General features: G+C 42.9%; 1 long non-coding RNA gene across 1 annotated transcript; it reads right to left on the bottom strand.

Annotated features, from left to right (window-relative positions):
- Window positions 1-2,976: 2,976 nt before the first annotated feature.
- Window positions 2,977-12,309, bottom strand: LOC130284494 (uncharacterized). The gene is made up of 3 exons (XR_008847053.1): window positions 12,167-12,309; window positions 9,414-9,481; window positions 2,977-3,249 (listed from the first exon to the last, which is right to left on the bottom strand). It is a non-coding gene; the product is annotated as an uncharacterized LOC130284494 (long non-coding RNA).
- Window positions 12,310-13,457: the final 1,148 nt, after the last annotated feature.

Here is a 13,457-nt window from a genome sequence, read left to right on the forward strand (position 1 = left end):
CTACAACTCCCAGCTTGCACAAACAGCTAAAGTGCATGCTGGGAGTTGTAGTGGTGCATCTGCTGGTTGCATAACTACAACTCCCAGCATGCCCGTTGGCTGTCGGTGACTGCTGAGAGTTGTAGTTTTGCAACAGCTGAAGGCACACTGGTTGTGAAACTTAGAGTTTTTTTTTTTACCTAACTCAGTGTTTCACGACCGGTGTGCCTCCAGCTGTTGCAAACTACAACTCCCAGCAGTCACCTTACACCATGCACCGTACATGCTGGGAGTTGTAGTTTTGCAACAGCTGGAGGCACACTGGTTTTGAAACACTGAGTAAGGTCACAAACTCAGTGATACATAACCAGTGTGCCTACAGCTGTTGCAAAACTAAAACTCTCAGCATGTACAGTCTGTCAGCGCATGCTGGGAGTTGTAGTTTTGCAACAGCTGGATGTCCCCCCCAATGTGAATGTACAGGGTACACTCACATGGGCGGAGGCTTACAGTAAGTATCGGGCTGCAAGTTTGAGCTGCAGCAAATTTTCTGCAACAGCTCAAACTGCCAGCGAGAAACTACTGTGAACCCCCGCCCGTGCGACTGTACCCTAAAAACACTACACTACACTACCACAAAAATTAAATAAAAAGTAAAAAACACTACATATACACATACCCCTACACAGCCCCCCTCCCCTCCCCAATAAAAATGAAAAACGTCTGGTACGCCACGGTTTCCAAAACAGAGCCTCCAGCTGTTGCAAAACAACAACTCCCAGTATTGTCGGACAGCCGTTGACTGTCCAGGCATGCTGGGAGTTTTACAACAGCTGGAGGCACCCTGTTTGGGAATCACTGGCGTAGAATACCCCTATGTCCACCCCTATGCAATCCCTAATTTAGGCCTCAAATGCGCATGGCGCTCTCACTTTGGAGCCCTGTCGTATTTCAAGGAAACAGTTAAGGGTCACATATGGGGTATCGCCGTACTCGGGAGAAATTGTGTTACAAATTTTGGGGGGTATTTTCTGCTTTTACCCTTTTTAAAAATGTAAAGTTTTTGGGAAAAGAAGCATTTTAGGTAAAATTTTTTTTTTTTTTTTACATATGCAATAGTCGTGAAACACCTGTGGGGTATAAAGGTTCACTTAACCCCTTATTACATTCCCCGAGGGCTCTAGTTTCCAAAATGGTATGCCATGTGGGTTTTTTTTTGCGGTCCTGGCACCATAGGTGCTTCCTAAATGCGGCATGCCCCCAGAGCAAAATTTGCTTTCAAAAAGCCAAATGTGACTCCTTCTCTTCTGAGACCTGTAGTGCGCCAACAGAGCACTTTTCACCCCCATATGGGGTGTTTTCTGAATCGGGAGAAATTGGGCTTCAAATTTTGGGGGGGTATTTTCTGCTTTAACCCTTTGTATAAATGTAAATTTTTTGGGAAACCAAGCATTTTAGGTAACATTTTTTTTTTTTTTTACATATGCAAAAGTCGTGAAACACCTGTAGGGTATTAAGGTTCACTTTACACCTTGTTACGTTCCCCGAGGGGTCTAGTTTCCAAAATGGTATGCCATGTGTTTTTTTTTGCTGTTCTGGCACCATAGGGGCTTCCTAAAGGTGACATGCCCCCCAAAAACCATTTGATGCTCCTTCCCTTCTGAGCCCTCTACTGCGCCCGCCGAACACTTTACATAGACATATGAGGTATGTGCTTACTCGAGAGAAATTGGGTTTCAAATACAAGTAAAAATTTTCTCCTTTTTACCCTTTGCAAAAATTCAAAAATTGGGTCTACAAGAACATGCGAGTGTAAAAAATGAAGATTGTGAATTTTCTCCTTCACTTTGCTGCTATTCCTGTGAAACCCGTAAAGGGTTAAAACGCTTACTGAATGTCATTTTGAATACTTTAGGGGGTGCAGTTTTATAAAGGGGTCATTTATGGGGTATTTCTAATATGAAGACCCTTCAAATCCACTTCAAACCTGAACTGGTCCCTGAAAAAAAGCGAGTTTCAAAATTTTGTGGAAAATTGCTGCGGAACTTTGAAGCCCTCTGGTGTCTTCCAAAAGTAAAAACTCATCAATTTTATGATGCAAACATAAAGTAGACATATTGTATATGTGAATAAAAAAAAAATTATTTGGAATATCCATTTTCCTTACAAGCAGAGAGCTTCAAAGTTAGAAAAATGCAAAATTTTCAAATTTTTCATAAAATTTTGGGATTTTTCACCAAGAAAGGATGCAAGTTACCAAAAATTTTTACCACTAAGTTAAAGAAGAATATGTCACGAAAAAACAATCTCGGAATCAGAATGATAACTAAAAGCATTCCAGAGTTATTAATGTTTAAAGTGACAGTGGTCAGATTTGCAAAAAATGGCCGAGTCCTTAAGGTGAAAAAGGGCTCAGTCCTTAAGGGGCTAATATTACTTTTGCCATCATTGCTGGATAAACATTTCAAGATCCTATAGGCCCAGACTATCTGGTACCTTAGACTTTACCCACAGAGTAGGCCACACCTTAAATGTGTTATCAAGCTTCACAAATCAATGGCCTATCATGAGGATGGGCTAGAGATATTACAGTGTTGACCAAGTTAAAAATTATTCAAAAAAGATAATTTTTTATGTTATTTTGCTTGGCCTTTTATCTCAATACAGACGTTTCGGATTACACTTAATGGGGGAGATTTATCAAAACCTGTGCAGAGGAAGAGTGGTGCAGTGGCCCATAGCAACCAATCAGATTGCTTCTTTCATTTTCCACAGGCCTCTAAAGAGGCCTGTGGAAAATGAAAGAAGCAATCTGATTGGTTGCTATGGGCAACTGCCCCACTCTTCCTCTGCACAGGTTTTGATAAATCTCCCCCAATATTCTTTATTGTAGAAGAAAAACATGTTCTGATGTTTTATAAGTGATCACTTGGCCAATACCAAGGATTTAACTTGTTCAGAAACAGAGTAAACAAGTAACTTGCAGTGTTCCTTTGTGCATTGTGTGCCCATGCTGAAATAAGTTCTTCCACCAGTTGCTGCTTGTTTAATATGGATCTTTTTTTTAATTTTAGACTTTAGACATGCCCATATTTTTCTACTGAATTTATGTCCAGACTATTGACTGGCCAAGGTAACATTTCAGTGCCATGAACCTCAAGAACACTTGTCACTTCATGATCCTTGTGACATGTGGCACCATCATGCATGAAGATAAAGTCTCCTGTCTCCCTTCTTCTGTGTCCGCAGTGAACCCGCAGAGTTTGTGGGCTGGAGAAAAAGATAGAGAAAAATGAATCCATAGAGATCCGAAACAAACAAGCAGCAACTGATGGAAGAACATATGTCAGTTTGGGCATGCAATGCCCGTATGAATGAACATTAAAAAAAACTTAACTCTATACCTGGGTTAAATCCTTCATGTTGGCCAAAGGGACATTTATAAACATTCATTTTACAATCTTGTGAACATGTTTTTATTGTAAAACAAAGTATATTAAGTGTGATTTGATATTCTTGTATTGAGATAGAAGTCTTAGCAACAGTAAAACACTGGTATACACTGTAGTTTCTTCAATGAATACTTTTGCTTGCCCTTCTATTGCGGGCTTAGGGTTGCCACCCAGCCGGTATTTTACTGGCACAGCCAGTATTTCCAAGTCCCGGCTGGTAATTCCGTATGCGAAATACCGGCCATGCAAGGTCAAGTATTTAAGAGCCCCCGCCGCCTGGCCAGAATCAGATAAGCCATGGCCAAGAGCCACCACAGCTCACTGTTTGGTAGCGCCACGGCCACTTTAAATCAGGGAGTTCAGTGAGCTGACAGCTATGACAAGTGACGCCCCTGACGTGGCGCAGGAGGACGTCACTCATCAGTCCTGCACGCCCAGAAGACCCGGCTCACTGGCAGACACAGTAGACCGGAGCCGCTCCGGCCATCTTTAAAACCCACTCTCCAGCCCAGACATCACACACAGCAGGGGGAGGGGGCGACTGCACATGTATCAACTGCCCCCGCTCCTCCCTCTCCTCCCGGCACATACGCACTCTGCCCTAGTTCCTGCATTCTGATTGGATGAGGCCAAGTACAGTGGGTGTGGCCGCTCCCCAGCCTCAATAGCTGTAAAAAGATGGAAGGCAAGGGAAATTTTTACTTAAAAGGAAAGGACACTGTAAATATGGAAGAACATGGAGTGTAAGCTCACCTATGTGTTGTGGGGAAGAAGGCTGCAAGTCCCCCTGAGGAAGGGTTACAATATTCTGCTGGGTGTACAGAAGTTGCCTAGTTTAAAATTCCCTATACCAAGACCAGACACAGTGCCCCCATACTTTACAGTACCCACAACCATGGCCGGTCCAACAGAGTACCAGAGAATCCTCTGATGGACCCTGGGACCCTAACACTACACTGACTCCATAACAATGACAGTCACCATGACCCCATAATTAGGGTTGCCATTGAAATAGCACAGTGGGACCGGGGTGGCGATCAATTAAAATGGCACAGGAGGATCAGAAGAGGAGACTTAAATGGCACAAGGGCCCTGTGTCATTTCAATCCCCCCTCTGATGTCTTGGGAGGCATGTCTGGATCTTGTCTCTAAACTCAAACCCTGCACCCTTGAGTGGTGTCACCATCTCTGACCAGCCCCTACAGCTATGTCACCTTCTCCCTGTCATATTCATATATATCTACATTTGGGACATTTAAGGAAGAACTAGAAGTGTTTACAGCATGCTGACTTGTGCTGAGCAATGTCACAGGTAGAGGAGCAGACAGCGAATATTTACAGCAGGTGCTGCTGATTTACTGACTTCAGAGCAATAGCCTGCTGTGTACTGAAATGTTCCGCAACAGCTTTGGCAGGAGTGCTGTAAGAGTAGATCATGCAGGGTGGGAGGACTGTAAAGAAGAGCTAAGGGGAAAGCAATGCATTCTGGCAATTGTAACCGGGAAGTAGTAAAAGAACATGGTAGGGGAAAGGACTACATATTCACAAAACAAATGGATTGTTGGGGGATTCAAGTACTGGAGCAGACAGTATAGCATTGCTATAGGAATATTCAGCACTTTTTAACCTGATGTCGGAGTGCCCCTTTTATATAGTCTCCTTATCATGAGGGAAATATGAATAATTTCCTGCATTACATGTCTGTCATTGCATACATTGAGGCATTACAACCATGCAAGGGTTAACATTTTTCTATTTGCTGCCACCACTGGTAATAGGTTTTGGCCTAGATAACACAGCGCACAAGTTAAAGCCTGCTGCAAGCAAGTCCAGTTCCAGTTTGTTGAATTTCGCAAATTCGCGAATATTGCAAATATATTCGAAATGATGAATATTCACTTTTTTCTAAATATTCGCATATTCCTTCTTTTAACTTGTGGGCCAATTAGAATGATGCAAATACACTTGTCAGACAACAACAACATCCCTAGCAACCAATAGTAAAGTTGGCCACCCCATCACTGTTTTCTTCCTTGAATATGCGAATATAAAGAACACGCAAAATATCGCAAATTCTAATATGGCCAATGGCGCTCATCACTAGTCATCAGTTATGGCATCAGTTGCGTCAAGATCTAGGTTGAGTTAACCTATGCCGGATGATGGACATGTGAATCCAGCCTTACACAGCAACTGTATTCTGTTTCTATGTTACCACTGTGCAAGACCCCCTATCGTCGAAAGAGTTGTATGGGCTCACAGGGGACTTATCAGGCTAGCCAGACCACCCCGCTACACGTTACATTACCACATGCTTTACCCAAGGGACTACTACCTCAGCTAGCCTGAACTACTATCCTCATCCACTTTGTGGTAACCACAAATGGCCTATCCTGAGGCTAGGACATCAATTTTATGAGGCTGGATAACCCCTTTTATGGTTTTAAACTATTTGAGTTATTAAAAAATAAAGGAGAACATTGAGTTGGTGTTCACACTCTGTGGCCTAGTTACACCCTGCCCTCCTCTCAGTCCAGCAACACTGTAATCACCAAGGGGGAGATTTATTAATACCTGTGCAGAGGAAAAGTTGCCCAGTTGCCCATAGCAACCAATCAGATCGCTTCTTTCATTTTTAACAAGGCCTCTGCAAAATGAAAAGGATTTGATTGGTTGCTATGGGCAACTCGGCAAATTTTCCTGTGCACAGGTATTGATAAAGCTCTCCTCTTCTTATGTATACATTCTCTGTGCGGTGTTTTTACATTTAAATTCTCCCATTAGCAGGCATCCCTCCCTTGGCTCCCACTACACAGGCCCATTATATCTAAAGGTAAATGTAACCTTGGTTGTCACCTTAGAACATTTTTCCAACTTGCCAAAGCTTTACACCCCCCCTAACCCATCATCGTAGATCCTAAACCTTCCACAATTAAAGTCAACAACTTTACTTTAAAAATGACTGACATGAACATTTATAGTTTTATCAATTTTATTGTGAATTAATTGCTATTACTATAAATTGCCTCTAGATGGAGCTTGTGTAGCTTCAGCGTCCACTGGGTGTAAATCCCAGATCTTTGTCCTATACCGTACATCAGTATTTCACAACCAGTGTGCCTCCAGCTGTTGGAAAACTACAGCTTCCAGCCTGCCGCTGGGGTAGGTTTGAAACAGCTGGAAGCACACTGGTCTGGAAATAATGGCATGCATATTCATCTTAGGTAACTCGTAGCCAGCTGTTCTATCTATGACTATTAGAACTGGAGCACATGCAGACACTGACACTTTAGATCTGTATTAAATATTCAATAATAATAATTAGTGTTGCTCGCGAATATTCGCAATTCGAATATTATTCGCGAATATCGCATATTCGCGAATTCGCGAATTTCGCGAATATAGCGCTGTATATTCGTAATTACGAATATTCGTTTTTTTTTTGTTTTTTTTCTTCACAGTACACATCACAGTGATCATCCCTCTCTGCTTCCAGCTTGTGTGGTGTAAAGAAGGCTGTAATACTACTGTGTGAGACTGGCGTGCGAAAATTCGCATATGCGAAAATTAGCATATACTAATTTTCGCACATGCAAAAATTCGCATATGTAAATTTTCGCATACGCGTATTTTCGCACACGCGAAAATAAAACGAGAATATAACGAATTTGCGAATATTCGCGAATATATGACGAATATTCGTCCATATATTCGCGAATATTCGCGAATTCGAATATGGCCTATGCCGCTCAACACTAATAATAATTATTATTATTATAATAATAGCAATAATGCATATGTACAGTATATATATATAATATATATATATATATATATATATATATATACACAGGGGCGTAGCTAGAAACCACAGGGCTAAGATGCAAAAAAAAACCTACCCCTGTGACGTCGGCGCGGATCCCCTGTGCCCCCGACACTAGGGACTTGGACACGGGCAGCAATCAAGATTAGCCCTGCTGATTTCAGCACTGCGGCGGCGATCCTGCTGCCGCTTGACCCCTGACAGCCACACGTCTTTATTATTTAACTAGTTGAGGGTGACCTGATCTGTTTGGCGGCCTGCGCCACCAGCAGGAGTGCACCCCTGGCAGGGGCCAGGTTTGCCAAATGGTAGGTACGCCACTGCCTTTGGGTAAGTTCACACGTATGTATTTTCTGCTGCAAATCTGTTTCTGCAGATTTTGCTGCCCCATTGACTTAAATGGGTAGCAAAATTTGCACATCTGCAGCAGAAAATACGCAAATGTGAATGAACAGTTAGGGTAGGGTCACACGTAACGGATCAGCAGTGTATTTTACGCTGCTGATCTGTCTATGGCCTTACCTATAGTGTGCCTCCAGCTGTTTTCCCCATGTCCTGCTTGCAGCAGCAATCTGCCGCTAAGAGCCGCTCCGCGATGTCTGTGAATACACAGCATGTGCTCGCGGCGACTCACAGGTCCCTGTGTTGCTGCTCGTATCGGCGGATTGCTGCTACGAGCAGCACACAGGGGGGGAAACGGCTGAAAGAACTCTATAGGGTCCGGTCATCGGCGGATCCGCAGCGTAAAATACGCTGCAGTTCTGTTACATGTGACCCTACCCTAATGTTAATCATTACAAGATGTTTTTTGATAATAGGTGAGGTTTCCACAGTATATTTTGTTTTCTATAAGTTAAGACATTTACTGTAAGCCAGTGTTTTCCAACCATGGCGCCTCCAGATGTTTCCAACCATGGTGCCTTCAGTTGTTGTAAAACTACAACTCTCAGCATGCCTGGACAGACAAAGTTTGTTTGGGCATGCTGGGACTTGTAGTTTTGCAACAACAGTAGACACGAAACTACAACTCTCAGCAATCCCGAACAGCCTTTGTCTGTCCAGGCATGCTAAGAGTTGTAGTTTTACAACAGCTGAAGGCTCCATGGTTGGAAAACACTGGCTTAAGGTGTCACTTTGCGCAACTACTATGAAGTGAGTGCAGGAGCTCCTGTGCTAACTACATAGCCATGACGTAAATGAACGGCGCTGCGCACTGCAGCGCCATACATTTATAATGCGTAGTGTTTTAAGACAAATAGGGATAGTGGGGTCGGCTGGCAGGAGGGAAGGGTAACGGTGCACACTGAAAGGGCAGCCGGGCGGATGAGCAGGCGGTCAGGCTGGCGGGCGGTCCGGCTACACTGCGAATGCGACGGCAAGGCAGGGGTGGGACAGTCAAGGCGTGATGATGCTGCCACGCTGTCTTTGCTTATTCCAGGTCCTGATGCCGATGCGCTGTCCCCAGGTCCTAATGTAGACTCCGCTTCAGCCGGACGGACAGGTCTGGTAGCAGCGGCTGTCATATTGATGTGAGTGTGGCAAGGGGCCGACCGTTGCGACCTATATAGCCACTATATATATATATATATATATATATATATATATATATATATATATAGAGGAAACAATCCAAATGAAGAAGCACCATGCGTGGCTGTTGCCAAGGATTCCAGATCCAGTTGGGTGCTCAGCTCCAGGGTCCGACTCAGGCCCCAAGGAATTCACCACAGAACAAAGAGAGCGGCACTCCAAATACAATCTTTTCTCTTCCCACTGTATTATTTCTCTCGGATGATAGTGAGTTTTTAAACGGTCAGGATTTATGTTTTGAAGGACAGACTGACGAGACAGGTCTGGACATTGGGTGACGGAATTTAAGCTCTACCTTAGAGGCCCATACCTGATTGTTTGAGGACAGTAGGGGATTACTTTAAGAACCCTGTAAGGGGTCGGCAAGGTACAAGTCCCTCTTTAGGTCCCTTCCACAAATGGAGGTCGAGGAGAATGGACATCGACCGCAACAAGTGGAACCATTGTAAGAGGTAGCGGGACCTGGTGAGCAGCCACCCTTGTGCTTTTACAGACATTTGAAACTGTCTATGTTTATCTGTCCATTATGAATAAATTTTTTATATATAAGTAGATTAGGTTATAGTTACCTGGAATTTATTTGGTATATTATTCAATAGCCGACCGTTCAGTGATATATGGTTAGTTGTCTCTTCTCCTGAAAAAAGAAAAAAGATGAGTGAGGTACCATGTGGGCAGGGTTGCCCATACGTATCATGGCAGCCTGTGACATCTTGAATTCCAATGAGCAAGCGCAAGGAGGAGTGGCCCGGATACAGGACTGTGACGAATTTTTTGATCATGTGATATGGGTTGGCTGATAACGCGGACTGACGACTTCCGGTGTGGCCGGAAGTTGTGATCCGGGACTTGCGCATTTAGTTTGTTTACAAACGGAGGGAGCGGAGTGAACAACTATGCGCGATTGGAGAAGTGACACAGCCAGCAACAGCTGATGACCGCCCACTACACCGGAGATCATGAATATAGGTACACAATCGGACACTGGAAGTATTGTAACTTGTCACTTTCAAGTGGGAATCTACACTATATGGTTATTGAAAGATGTTATTGATGTATATGTATCTTTATATACTGCTAGATCACTGTGAGTGAGATTGTTTAATCACTGTTTACTATATGACGTCACGGGATTGTGACACCTCCCCCTCATCAATGTGTGCTAATTGAGGGGCCTATAAATATATTGTGCATTTCACTTGTGCTTGTGCTTGAGAAAGGCTCTATTGAGGAGCCGAAACGTTGCGCTTTTCTACAGATGTGTGAATAAATACACCCGCACGGGGTTACACGTATTTGGAGTGCCGCTCTCTTTGTTCTGTGGTATATATATATATATATATATATATATATATACATATACACACACAAACAAACAGATTTATTGATTAAATTATTAATTACATATAACAAAAATAGAGAAAAAGAAACATTATACAGTGTGTATTAGGCATACATGACCCTTGATGTAAAACATTCACACCCCTTGACTGTATAACCCTGCCCAACACCTGATAATCACTCCTATTATTAAATGGGCACTGTCAGATTCAAAAACTTTTTATATGGTGTACATCTTGGCAAAACATTAAAAATGTTATCCTTTTTATATGAATCATGGGTTATAAAAAAGACCACTAGGGGTCCCCATACCATCCAGAACATAATTCTGTCTGGCTGCATCATCATCTTTGTCCCAGCTGAAGCACAGACAGGGACAAATTCCACTAAGTGAGGGCGGGACTAGCACTCCCCTGTGCTCACTCCTGTCCTGTCTATCAGACCGCAGCCTGAATACAGAGAGAAAAGGGGTTTTCAGAGCAGCCTGCAGTGATCGAATGAAGAAGCACAGCAGACTCAGGGAGGAAGTTAATGGATGGTAAGTGAGGGCAGCTTAGTGTTTGCCTCAGACATGCCCCTTCCTGAGCAGAGGATGTCAGAATGAGTGAGCAGCAGGACAGAGGGATTTGTAAGCCAAATACAGAAGCTAGAAACATAAAAAGACATGTAAAGAATCTCTGTTACCCTGTGAATTTATATATATATATATATATATATATATATATATATAAGAATTTTTTTTTATATCTGTTATATGACAGGTTCCCTTTAAAACTAAGTTCATGCGCATCTGACTGATAACCTGAATTGTCAGACAAACTATAAACCCTCAGGAGGGGAGGGCATATCAAGAAACTGTAAAAAGTACATCCTAAAGGGCATCCTAAACTGTATAGCTGCAGGCACAACTTGTACAGAGCGGGGACTCCTATCTAACAGGGATCCTGCTCCTGTACAGTATGCTGTGGTGCACGGCTGAATACCGCACATAGGGCATTTCTCATTTCATGCGCACCACACATGGAATAATAAATAACCCGCACAGCCCACGCCAGCACGACGCAGGTTATTACAGTAGCTCCTGGTTGGTGCGGGCTGTGCGACTTTGTGTGTGACTTCAAATAAGGGTATTTCAAATAATACATCCCGGCATAAATAATATGCCAGGATGAAAACTGCCCCTCCCCCCACTCCCTACATCAGTGGTCTTCAACCTGCGGACCTCCAGATGTTGCAAAACTACAACCCCCAGCATGCCCGGACAGCCAACGGCTGTCCGGGCATGCTGGGAGTTGTAGTTTTGCAACATCTGGAGGTCCGCAGGTTGCAGACCACTGCCCTACATGGTAGATTTGCCCACGAAAAAAGACATTAATACACGACCCCCTTAGTGTGTTCTGTCCAAGCTCTGTTACACATGACTAAGATGGTCTCATAATATAAGTCTATGGGACTGTCTCGTGCAGCGTAGTGTTGAGCGGCATAGGCCATCTTTTTGTAAATAACTTTTGTATTGTTTTTCAATTGTATCCGCCCCCTATCACCTTGTCATTGCACATATATGCACCTTGTACCTGTAGAGGGACGACCGGATGAAGCGTCCATCGTGACGTGAAACAGGCTGTTGTCAGCCCCTCCTTCCTTTCCCCCGCACCTAACGCCCTGCACCCATGCTGCACGCCGCTCCTATTGTTTGTACTACGAACGGGAGGAAGCACCCGGAATAAAGCTACCAAGCAACCATTTGAGTGGCGAGTGCATCTTTTTTCGCAATTCTTCACCATATTTGATGTTAAAAAATATATATATATATATATATATTTTCCTCTTTACCCCTTTAAAGATATTATAATAGGTATTTGTTGTCCCATGTAATTCAACAACTAACTAGTACCTTCTGATATCAGGATTTACCGAATAACAAAACCAGCTCTGCTACCTCTATAACTGTCCCCTGTGTAATGTAAGAGAAGTGTCTTACCTTTTATACCGAGCACCAACAGCAGCATCAGTTTTCTATTTTAGTGCAGTTCTCCTTTAAGCAGATGGCTGCTGCAGAATGTAAGTACATATTCCACGTAATGCTTCTCACCTTATCCCAAACTCTACTATGTCTTCTGGGAGAGAAATAGTTTCAAGCAGGTCTCTGCTATCTGTCAATATTCCAAATGCCAGAAGGCATTTTATTGCATTACTAGACGGAATACTAATGCGGCCTGATACGGCATGTAGCTATGTGTGCTGGATCCCCGCATCTTGTGCTCATTATTCTCTCTCTGTTCTTCCTTTGTAACATCCTATTTAATGTAATATTCTATCAAATAATATTCTAGAATATTTTGCCAGTTTTGTAGGCATAGAAAATACAACATTTGGCCATATTTGTTAAAAAAAAATGTTTTTATGAATTGTGGAATAAATATAATTTTTTTTTGTCATTTTGATTATAATTTGAGCTGTTTGCAGCTTCTATGTATCACATTAGAGATGAGCGAACTTACAGTAAATTCGATTCGTCACGAACTTCTCAGCTCGGCTGAGTTGTAGGAAAGAGTCTCCTAGTACTGTATCCACCTTTTCCAGCCCACCGGAGCACCTGAAGGCTGAACTAATTTATGCAGGAAAAGTCATCAACTGCCGAGCCGAGAAGTTCGTGACGAATCGAATTTACTGTAAGTTCGCTCATCTCTATATCACATGCTGCAGAAGCCTGTGTACAGTGTGATCTCTCAGAGACCTGACCGATCATTAAACAACAATGGTTTTCAAACTGTGGCCCTCCAAATGTTGCAAAACTACAACTCCCAGCATGCCCGGACAGCCGACGGCTGTCCGGGCATGCTGGGAGTAGTAGTTTTTCAACATCTGGAGGGTCACAGTTTGGAGACCACTGAGTTAACATCAATAACAAAGTTGTTTTCTCAGAAGAATTCATCATCATCAAGCTCTCTAATGGATATCACTGTACAAAGGCTTCTGCAGCATGTCAGGTATAGTGATATATGAAAGCTGCAGTCGCCAAATGGTTTAAATGGTCACTGTCAAAATTCTAAACTTTTTATATGTTTTACATCTTGAGAAAACTTTAATATACTTAATATACTTAATTTTATGTCCTTTTTATAGAAATGATGGTTTATTAAAAAAAAAAAAAAAAAAAAAAGACGACTAGGGGTCCCCATACCACCCAGAAAATAATCCTGCCTGGATGAAGCACAGACTGGGATAAGGTCTAGGAGGGCGGGACTAGCACTCCTCTGTGCTCACTCCTG

This window comes from Hyla sarda, chromosome 8 (genome assembly GCF_029499605.1).
Source record: "Hyla sarda isolate aHylSar1 chromosome 8, aHylSar1.hap1, whole genome shotgun sequence".
Classification (NCBI taxonomy): domain Eukaryota; kingdom Metazoa; phylum Chordata; class Amphibia; order Anura; family Hylidae; genus Hyla; species Hyla sarda.